Below are 11,428 nucleotides of genomic sequence, written 5' to 3'. Positions count from 1 at the left end.
AGCTAGTGTCACCAGCAAGGCTTTAGGAAGTCCAAAAATGACAAATGCACTGGAATAGAAAAATGGCACACCTTCGGGAACTGTAAAGTTTAAAACACTTTAGAAAAACTTCAGAAAATGTGCATGAAATAACAAAATGCAAATTACAGAGAGGCAAAATAATAGGTAAAACTCCAGAAACCACCATGCTCAGGACGGAACTGTGCCCAAATCTTCCGAGGTAGGCATTTCAAAGAACAGTGCTTACAAGTCTGTTCGAGTGTGAAAACGACTAAGCAGATTCAGTTTCTTTCGCACCCAGGGACCTGACCCCTGCCCGCTGGAGATCGTCGCCTTCGGCTTTCAGGTAGGTGACGGGGACGACACGTGGTCTCGCGCCCCTTTCCTGGCACTCGGAATGTGGCTGAGGCGGGGGCGCCCGGGCTCTGCGCTGCCGCGAGCATCGCCTGGCCCCGCGAGTTGTCCCTTCCTGGTCTGCCGCACCCTTCAGGCCAAGGTCGCAACCCAGCGACAAGTGGCAGGGTAGCGTGAGGATGGAGGGTGGGGACGGCGCCAACCGGGGCAGGGCAGAAGCCGCTCGGTGGGCGCGCACGGTGCTCGGCTGAGCCCACGGCTGCGAGCTGGGGTCCGGGTCGCCTCCACCCGCCTGGCCGCTACCGGGTGAGCGAGGAGCGCCCCCTAGCCGAGCCGCCCGCGGGCGTCCCCGCCGCGCCGGCCCTCTCCAGTCCGCCACCGAACAGCTGCGGCGCGGCTCGGACCGCGATCGTGTCACCAGGTAGGGACCTGCGACCCGCGCTATGGGCCGGGAGGGAGCGGGCTGCCAGGGGCCAGGACCTGGGCGGGAAGGCCACCCGGCGTCCCTTAGAGCGGCTCCAAGAAGGGGCGAGCACTGCCCTTGGAAGCAGGGTGATAACGAAATCTAAAAAAAAAGCTGGGGCCAAAGTAAACTTTGGGGCTCCCTCTGGGTTTCTTGGTTGCTGGTGGAGACCTTGGCCGGCAGAGGCCACACACCCTCACTTCCTTTTTCTTCTCACCTGCATTGATAGAAGCAGGAGGGAAGGAAAGAGGTGGAAAGTTTGTATATCTGGGGGAAATGTTTGCATATTCTTGGAAGAAAAGTGTTTTCTGGAGCTAATAGCCTATCCACAGAAAACACCCCGTTTTCTGGGAATTTGCCCAGGCGGGGAATAGGGCTACTACTGCTTCTACACAAAACCAGATTTCTTTGCAAGGACTTGGGGTAAGGAGAGGCAAGATGCTCATAGATTTTTTTTTTTTTTTTAAAGGTCTAGGTATTTAATTCTTTTTTTTTTTTTTTTTTTTTTTTTTTTTTTTTAGGAGAGTAACAATGGTTAGTACATTGTATATTGTTACTGCCAAAGTAGTTTCTCATATTACAAGATATAGGCAAGAAATAACAAAGAAACAACATAGGTACAAACCTCTGTTTTTTTTTTTTTAATTCAACAGAAAATGGAAATATACTTTTTAAAGTTTCTAATACTAGGAGAAGATATCATACATAGGTATTGAATTCTGCAGCCTTCAGTGAAATGGTTTCCAGGTTGGGAGTCACAAAGTATAGTTGTTAAAGAAAATATCTTTATTTTATTGAATTTTTAATATCCACAGTTATCAACCTGGAAATGACTTTAAGGTTTGGGCATCCCCCACAGTGGGCACACGGGGAGGTCATCAGCTGCATGAGCAGGGAGGTTCTGGACATTTCTGCAAGGAGCGTGCCACAGAGCTGCAGTGTCCTCTGCCCTGTCCTGCCACTGTGTGCGCTGGACATGCTGCTAATAAAAGATAATTCAGTCATGACTAAGGCAGAGGCAGGGTGAGGTGGAAAGAACAGGCACTCTGCTCTGCCAGGACCCTGGGGAAAATGGCTATCTAGACCCAATACCCATGTCCTTTTAGTCGCCAGTGTCCTTTGAGAGTTTGTGCCAGGCCTGTGCTATTGTTTTATGAATCACCTGCAAGATCTGAGGCATCTGCCTGTGTGTTCTGTGAGCTCTGCTTCCTTGTTCTTAATATTTGACAAAGAATTCTAAAGCCTCAGGATGCTTTAGACTCTGGTGAAAAGAGTGAGAAGTCTGGGGTTCCTCTCAGCGGGCCCTCTCTTTGTTTCCCAGGAAGCCATAGCCCTATCCTGCCTGGGGATGTCTGATAGACTAGCTCTATCCTAAGGAACTAGGGCTCTCTCCCAGCTACATACCCCACCCTTGGTAATCACCATCTTCATTTTCCCCCCTAACTTATCTCTGGTAACTTGTAAAATGGCAGGCTTACTGTAAATCCACCATCTCCTTTAAAAGTGCTGTGTCTAGTGGGAAGAAGGGTGACATTTACTAATTTGGTTGCAAATTACTCTTGAAGCTTATGCACAGCTGTTCAAAAATCCCTCAGAGATGAGTGCCATTGTTCTAGGCAGGTGTCTACCACAGAAAGCTCTCGTTAGGCCCTTTCTCTGACTGATTTGAATGCATATATATTGAAGGCAAGGCATAGGAAACCTGCAAAGCTCTCGCATGTCAGCAATTCAAACGAAGCTTTTGTTTTCTCCTCTCTTACTATCTTTCTTTTCTCAATTCAAGTGCAACTTGATTGGTATCTCCTGCTTTTGTCTCGTGTCCCTTGATTGTCTTTGACATTTTTATAAACTTCCCAGAAAGAGTTTTGTCACCGTCTGCTCCATCATGTTTATGTCCACTACTGCCCAAGGCTATGGTGGCTCAGGGTGTCCAGTGGCTCTTGGGCAAACCTCCTCACCTGTTCCACCCCCTGTTACACCAGACACTCGTCATCAACCTGGGCGAGCTACCCTGTGCAGCTCCAGAAACTGATTTCTCTAGTGGTGTCGCTCCTCTTTCAGGAATCATAAGGATGCTGTTCATTTGTTCACACTTGGCTTCTTCTTAGAACCTCAAGGACCCTTTCAACATTAATGTCTATTTGTCTTGCTCACAGTAGATGCTAAAGTTCCCCTGAAGGAGCCCATTTATCTTTGGTCATTTCTATGAAGATGAAGGGTTTGCATTTCATCCTAACACTGTGGAAAAGACTGAATTCTTCTGCATAATCAGTTCCCTCTGGACTGAGCCCAGGATTTTCTTTCAATAGTTTGGGCTTATAGGGCAAGCTTATAACTTCAGACACCCTGGAGTAGGTCTCTGTAGGTGAATATCTCCTTCCAGTGCACTATTTAATTATATTTGCCAATCTTTAAAATTGGAATTAGAGGTAGTACTTCCTGTTTTTAACATATTCAGTGTTTTAGAGTTACTGATTTGGTTGCTTTCCTCTGAGAATGTTTCTAATACGTTAATGTGATATGATTGTTTATGAGTTTGTATTTTATCTCAGGTGACTACCTTTATATAGAATTCAAATCTTTAATTTTAAAATAATTATTGCCTATGTCATTTAAACTAACCATTAGATGGTGAAAAATCCCAATGACAGATGCTTAATGTAAGAAATATGTATATGACCAAGGTCAAACTTGTAATTACAAGTAGAGAAGTTAATTGTATGATGACATATATAGTTTTAAACTCGCTATTTTGATCTTATTCATTATTTTCAGAACTTCAACTATTTCATTTGTGAGCAATGAGCACCTGACTTAGTTTTTCCATATCTGTTCTAGCTGTTGAGGCAGGAATTGGGGAAATTTGTAGAAAAACATGGTGTTGAGTCAGAAAAGTGATTTATAAGATGTTTTCTTGCAACAGTGGAAACATCTTTCGTTACTGTGCTACACTAAATATGCAAGGTCAAATCTTCACACACAGTCAAATCTGATTTCTCCATCATCTACACACACCTTAGGGCAAATGAGAATCAGAGGTGTCAGAGAATTAGGAATTATTCACCCACATCTCGAATCATACATTTATGCTCAAGGATGAAATTAACAGAAATTTAAAGCTCCACACTTTGGAAATACATCCTTCTACAAGTTTCTGTTAATTGACATTAACTTTTGAATAAAGCTAATAACAATGATAGCAATTGGAATTAGCCAAAGCAATGAAGAATGATTTTATTAAGTCATTATTTTTTGCTTAAGTGCTAGGTATACTCAGAATTTTATTTACATTGACAAACGTTACTGCCAAAGTTAATCTTATTAAAGCCTTATAAATTATCACTTGAAACTGAGGCTTAAGAGGATTGAGTCACTGTCCAAGATTTTATAACTAGTAAGTGGTCAAGTCAGCTTTGATGTACCATCAAGCCCTTGTGATAACTATACAGAACATACAATGCAATGCCTTAACCATCTCAGATGTGAAGTTCAGCTCAGTGGCACTAAGTACACGTGCTTTATGGTACAGCCGTCACCCCCATCTATCCACAGAGCTCTTTCTTTCTGTGAAACTGAAACTCTACCCATGAACCCCAGCTCTTCATCTCCCCTACCTCCAGGCCTTCGCAACCACCTTTCTCCTTTCTGACTCTGTTTGACCACTTGGTATCCCATCTAAGTGGAATCATATGTCATCAAACTCATACTTTCACAGAAAGCTGATTTTATTTAAGGGGCATTCATGCTTTAACATGCATATCCTTCTTTTTTAAAGCTGAATAATGGTCTAGTGAGTGGATAGACCACATTTGCTTATCCACTCAGCTGTCAAGGACCACACGGCTTGCTTGTACCTTTTGACCATTGTGAATAGTGCTACTAGAACAATAACATAGGAAAACTTGTTTGAGATCCTGCTCTCAGTTCTGTACAGATATACACACACAAGTGGAGTTGGGGGGTAATACGGCCATTCTATGTTTAATTTTTTTGGTCTCAAAATCATCTTATTTCACAGGGTCTAATACAATAGAATAGTTTTTCTTTTTCCTTTCCTTCCTTCATTTAGGAGCTGCTGTTGATGGTCCACAATATTCTTTGGTGACCATCGTTCTTTTTTATGGAAAAAAGTAAATCAATATTTCATAACAGTGTAGAAGGAGAGTAACAGCAGTTTCTTGAGGAATCACGGTACTGCTTTCCACAGTGGCTAGACCACTTTATATTCCCGGCAATGGTGTGCCAGTGTTCTAGCCATTATTCCACATTCTCATCAACTTTTGCTATCTTCTGTCTTTTTAATTTTAATCATCTTAATAGATGTGAAGTAATAGCAAATCAACTTTTAACCAATTCATTGGATGCCCTGGTCAGGTGTGAGAGGCTTTTTGCTCCTTGCCTGTCTAAGGAAGTGTGTGTGAGCCCCACTCTCAGTACTGCTTTCCTTCAACATTTACCCAGCAAACAAAAAGTTTTAAAAAAAAATGTTTGGCATCAGAGAGGTCTGGTTTTTCACTCTGACTGTGCCAGTTACCAGCTGCATGACTTTGGATAAATTTCTTTCCTGAGTCTTTTTGCTTTCTCTGAAATGGACAGTGATGCCCACCTCTGTATGGTTGAGCTGAGCACAAAACAGTATTTGTGGATGTGCGTGCACTGCCAGTCACACAGGAGGCAGCAGTACATACATTCACTCTGAGATGACACCTCCTTCCCTGTTCTCTGTTATAGGTATTGTGAAGGATATGACTTATATAAACCAAAAGCAGTACTTTCCCCAGGGATATGTGTATTTCAACAGAATGGATGTCACAACCTGAGGGAGATTTTATATTGCTAACGTTCCATATTTTATGGAATGCTAAAGGTCATTTTGTCATGATAATGGGACATTATACTGCTTGGTGGCCTTTGTGTTTTTGTGCCACATTGGTCAAAACTCAGAATTCTTGTCTGACCAGACACACAAAAGATAATGCTCAGTCTCCAGCCCCAGCCTTTTCCTCTCCTGTCAGTCTCTCCATTTCATTCTGTTCTCTCCATATCTGTTTTGCTTCTCCAGTGTTGCATAATAGTTAAGAATAGCCAATAAGGAGAGCTTTGGAGGCAGAGAGACATGGGTTCAAGTCCAGGTTTCTTCCTTTGTAAGCAATGTCACCTTAGAAAAATCACTTTCTGAGTTTCCCCAGTTGCTTTATCTGAAAAATATGCATACCAAACTATCTAGAGCTGATTTGTGGATTAAGTAAAATAATCACTGTACAATATCATGCTATCCAGCAGACATTAAATAAAACTGAATCATTAAACGCTTCTTTCTCTGAAGGCCTGATCTGTCCTTTATAATCTTACAATAAAAAAAAAATTTGTAAGACAAAACAAAAGACAAAGAGTGAGGAAATAATTCACTGTAGTGGTCCATTGCATTCATTGTCCATCTGAGATGTCTCTGATCACAGCTACATACAATGCATCTGAGTGACTTAGTTTAAAACTAAAACTAAAACACTGCGTTATAGGCTCAACTAGCGGTGCTTAGCTGAAAGTGCAAAGAGCAGACCCTTGGCTGTCATAACCTTGTTTCCCGTGACCAACCTTCTGCCACACTCAACGGGTGGATGCTGAGAGCCTGAGACGTCACCAGCTGCCAAAATAGAGCTGAGTTTCCAATGCAAACCAAGCATGGCGAGTTGAGGACCAGGCAAAACCACTCTTTGTGGTCTAAGGGCATGAGTTGCCAAACCTTTCATGAGAATAAGCTGAAAAGTTTTCTTGCTTGCAATTTGGAAAGAAGTTTGTCTCAGATGTGGGTTCAGCACTTGTAAGGCAGCAGCTTTCAACATTTTCCATTCTGGGCCCATTGAGATGCTTCAACAGGCTCATTTCAGGCTGTAGATTCAATCCATTACTAATTCTCATACGGTGACAAGCATGTCTCTAACAATAAAATAGCATAGAAAAGACTAAAATAAATGTCATATAACTAAGTCATAAAATTTGATCATGCTTGGTTTGAAACATACTATATCTTTCCTTGCCTAAAAGCTTAAACATTATAGACATAGGGTGTCTTGTTTTTCTATCATTCCTTTAAATTTTAGAATCACAGAAGGCTAGAAGAAAAAACTATAAGGCTAGAAGAAAAGAACAGAAATGAAAAAGGAAGTGGCATTTGCTGAGTGTGGTAGATGGATTGCTCCAGGTTTATAGAGGAGACACTAAAATTTCTAGACACAAAGAGACTTTGATCAAGGACCACACAAATTGCTAGTATTAAACCCTGATTATTATTATTGCTTTTTTCAGGATGGAGGGTTTAAGATTGTCATGCTATGGCATCCAGGCTGACCTTGAACTCACTGTATATCTTAGAGTGATTTAAAACTGGAAATCCTCCTTCCTCAGCATCCCAAATTCTTGTTTTACCTGCATGCAACACCATACTTGATCTATTTCATCCTATTCTTTATATACTCCATCAATTGTGCTCCCAATGCTTGATAATCAGTTGGATTTTAGGGAAGACATTTTCTCAGGGAAAGGGGGTTATAACTAAGTCTTTCATTTACTAGGAAGAATATAAGCCTTGGATTATACCCCAAGAGCTTCATAAAGAACTGGGTTGATTGGTTTTTTTTTTTTTTTTTTTTTTTTTTTTTTTCGGAACTGGGGATTGAACTCAGGCCTTTGTGCTTGCCAGGGAAGCGCTTATTCCACTGAGCCATCTCCCCGGCCCCAGAACTGGGTTGATTGGAAAGAAATAATATTTATTATTCAGACCAGAGATCTTTCAATGTAGAATTGGCAAAGATGAAATATGGCCACCCCTCCCCCCACTAAAGCTTGCTCCTGCTTTGGGGAAGGCAGCTGGCACTGCCCTACAGTGTGATGGGCTTCCTTTTCCAAATCTGGGCTCACTGCTGAATTGGTCTACCTGGTGGGTATAGTGGAAAAAATTATGCAACTATGTAAAATCCACAAGGACACACCTTGAGCGAGGCTGCCTGGCTTGCCCAGCTCTCAGCTTTCCCTGGCCACTTCACGTGGCTTCTGGAGCACCACTCCACCTTCTGCCCCCACTGTCCTTGCCCTCATCCTCAGCTGGAAACCCTGTTTCCTGTTCAGCTGAGAAGACAGCTTTCCAGATGCAAACTCCCCTCATCCTATAGCCACAAGACCATGTACCTAACCTTACCTGCCTGGACCCACCCTCTCATCCTCATCCTTCGTAACAACAAAACAAAACAGAAAACCCATACCTCCTCCTGAGAAGTCCCATTGTTCTCCACTGGTCCCTGGAACCCACACCCTCATTCTTGGGAACCTCATGTACTTGGGTGTTTCCTCCCCTGTATTTCTCCTCTCTCTTCACTATTGACCTTGTTTGTGGTATGAAACATGCTTGAATTCCTTTGTTCTGTGAACAGAGGTCCTCCTTCTGTGCCTTCCCTGGCCTGTTTCCTTCATTCTGTCCTCCCCTTTACAGTGAAACTCATTAGGTTGTTCACTATGCTCACTGCCTCTGTTCCCTCCCTCCACATGTGCTGGCCCCGAGACACTTGACTTCACCTCCACTGCCCTGTGGACACCATCACACTCACAAGACTCGTTGCTCTCTGTTGCTGAGGTCCACCCTGACCTTACTGCGTGCTCTGCACCATTCCATTCTGCTGAGTCCTGTGCCCATCTTCCTTTGATTCTCCAACCCACCTTCTCATGTTCCTTTCTTTTTCCTTTGCAACCTCATCCTCTATTTCCATCAATATTCCTCAGATTTCTCATTCTAAGGGCTACATCATCCCTCACAGATCCCAGTGGTTTCTCCTTGTGGACCTTAGTCCAATCATTATTTACTTCCACATTCCCTGGTTCTCTTCCTTAGGTAGTTTGTGGGCACATCTAACATTGCTCTCCTCAGGCCAAATACATCACCTTCCCCTTCGTCACCCTTTTTATTTTCCTCTCATGCTCATTTCTGTAGCTGGCACTGCTGCACACCTGACATCTGGGAACTCTCCCCTGACTTCTTTTCTCCCCATCATAGTTTGGTCAAAACAAATTTCTGCTGGTTCCTCTGAAGTATATCCCTGTCACCTCCACCATTTCCCAACCCCAGTGTCTCTACTCTTTTTGCAAGGTAGCACCATTTTTCTCCAAGCTGCTGCTTGGACCTCCTCACTAGTGTCCATTACATGGAATGGTTCCCCTTGCTCCAGATGCCACTCCCAAGAGCTAAGTTCTCCCATGACCTCCCAGTGCTGTCTTAGGATGAAGCCCAGACTTCTCCATGAATATTAGAAGGCTCCGAGCCTTTCTTCTCCAGCCTGTTCTCTCCTACATATCACATTCCTCCAAGTACGGCCTTAGCTATCCTCAGATATTCTATGGCTTTGCCTTGCCTCCTGGACCATCCTATCAAACCTCTGAGCCTCTCTTTCCTTTAGATAAGTCCTATATATCTCAGCCTTTGCCCCAGGTATTTTTCCTATGGCCTTTTCCTGATCCTATAAACCAGAATTTAGTTTCCTTCCATGTGTTCTGAAAACCCCTGTCAGATCATCTGTGTGAGGAGCTTAGTATACTGTGCTACCTTTAGTAACCAGTCAGCATTAGCCACTGTGTCCCTTAGAATTCATGTACCTCTAATGTTTCTTTGCTTTCAGATTTCTCCAGTGGACTGCACGCTGCAGGAGGGCAGAATCCACAGTCTCTCTCATTCATTGTTGCATCTTTAGATCTGATAGAATACATGTCATAATAGATGTCAATACTAGTAGAAGAAATAAGTAAACCATAAAGTTTAGAATTTATAATATCTAAAGGATGTTAGAAGAAAAGAATTCCAATCTTATTTAAATATCTGCACCAATAGAATCCTTATTACTCTACAAACTTTCACCTGTGAACCTCTGAAGTTATCTACATAAGTTCTAGGAGAAATCAGCGCTAAAGGTGATAGGCAACATTTATTGCCCAAATCGCCTCACTACTTTCAGTCAATATGAATGTTTGCATTTAAAAATTCTGGGAGGTGACTTACTACAAGAAAAAAGACTGCTTCCTTCTGGATATCTTGTGATTTTTCTTCCTCCATAATATTCATGGCATCTCACTATATTGATCATCATCATGTCAACCATAAAAGGAAAAAAGATTAAGGTAGATTAAGAGTGAAATAAAAGATTATATTAAAATATTCTTAAATAAGTCATTGGCCAAAGGATATACAATATGTAAACATAAGGTATAGATGTATTAAGAACCATAAGAAAAAATAGTAAAGAATCAAAAGGGGAAATAGTTTTTAAATTAAATGATGAAAGATGTTAAAGATTCTTCAAAACAAGATCGCAGTTATTTTAAAATTTATTAAAGCAGCTACAACTAAGGAAGGTTAAAAAATAAAATATGAGTTTCAAGAATTGGGATGACAGAAGTGTGCCACAGACACAATAAGTGAAAGAATTTTCAAAGGGGGACCCACTAAAGGGTAGAATAATCAAAGTATGAAACAAAAGAAAAAAATATAGAGAGAATTAAAAACCAATCTTAGCAATAGTAAAATAAAGTAGGCACTAGTACGGGTTCCTAACAGCTGCTAAGCCAAAGCTGAAACAATGATAAAATCAGTGTTTAGGCTCCAGGTCACACCACAAAAGCTCTCTATAGAACATGAGAGGCTGTTTCCAAAGGGAGACACGCTACGACACCACTGTGACATTTTCCTTCTGTGAAGTGTTGGGACAGGGTCAAGTAAGGGCAAACATAAGAGTTACGTTCCTCTTTCCCTAAAAAGTAAGGGTGACACTTCTCACAGTGAGACTTCCACATTCAGGCCCCTAATGACATCACCATCTGAAGCATTCTGCTTTCTTTTTGGAAATGGGAAAGTATTCTGGTCCCTTAAATGCCACATACTTTCCCCACTTGGTCTATGAAGTGATCTTCTCAAACAACCTTACTTCCTCCTATGTAATTGCCAATTCTTTCTCAAGTATCCTTATGCATTGTACCTTTCCACAGTGAACCACTCGTGATGTGTTTACTCTCTTATTCCATTTGCTCTGCCTTCAGGGATTTGGACCCAGCTCATTACTGGCGCTCAACAAGGATATCGGAATTGACTTATTGTCTGCTGTGTAGGCTTGCCTAGGGGCATACACTATGTCTCCCATCTCCCATTTTGGATTTTTCTCTTTAACTCTTGGCAGAGTTCAGGCTGAAGTGTCATTTGAGAAAGCTCATGGGTCATCTACAGCCAGAGAATATATTTTATTTCCCTCCAGACTCTGTTATGGAGGGTTCTAAGCATGCATATTATATTTTCAGGGCCTAGTCATTACTATTAACAGTGCTAAGCATTCTGATTTCTAAAAATTAGTTTCTGGAAATTTACCTGAAAAGCAATTAGGGGTGACCAAGTTCATAGAACCCTTTGGTGTGTTGCCTTATCTTCAACCCATGTTGGCTCAGGCGTCTGCTGCTTTCATCTCTGTGGTGTTCTCTCTGCCTCCTGCTCTCAATCCTTGCACTGATCTGGGACATCCATAGTTGGCACCCAAGGATATTGTGAGTGAAGCTTTTTCTTTTCCTTTTTCTTTTTTTTCTCTT

General features: G+C 42.2%; 1 protein-coding gene across 2 annotated transcripts in view; it reads left to right on the top strand.

The window, feature by feature from the left end:
• Window positions 1-281: 281 nt before the first annotated feature.
• Prkcq (protein kinase C theta) overlaps window positions 282-11,428 on the top strand; it is a 137,757-nt gene continuing 126,610 nt past the window's right edge. Inside the window, exon 1 of one of the 2 annotated variants that reach the window (XM_023719741.1) lies at window positions 282-346. The gene's annotated coding sequence lies outside the window, so the exon portion shown is untranslated. The other variant, XM_004635288.3, reaches the window with a different exon arrangement.

The sequence above is a fragment of the Octodon degus genome, unplaced genomic scaffold (assembly GCF_000260255.1).
Source record: "Octodon degus isolate 3935 unplaced genomic scaffold, OctDeg1.0 scaffold00071, whole genome shotgun sequence".
Classification (NCBI taxonomy): domain Eukaryota; kingdom Metazoa; phylum Chordata; class Mammalia; order Rodentia; family Octodontidae; genus Octodon; species Octodon degus.
The sequence above is the reverse complement of the archived record's forward strand: the minus strand, read 5'-3'. Positions and strand labels throughout refer to the sequence as shown.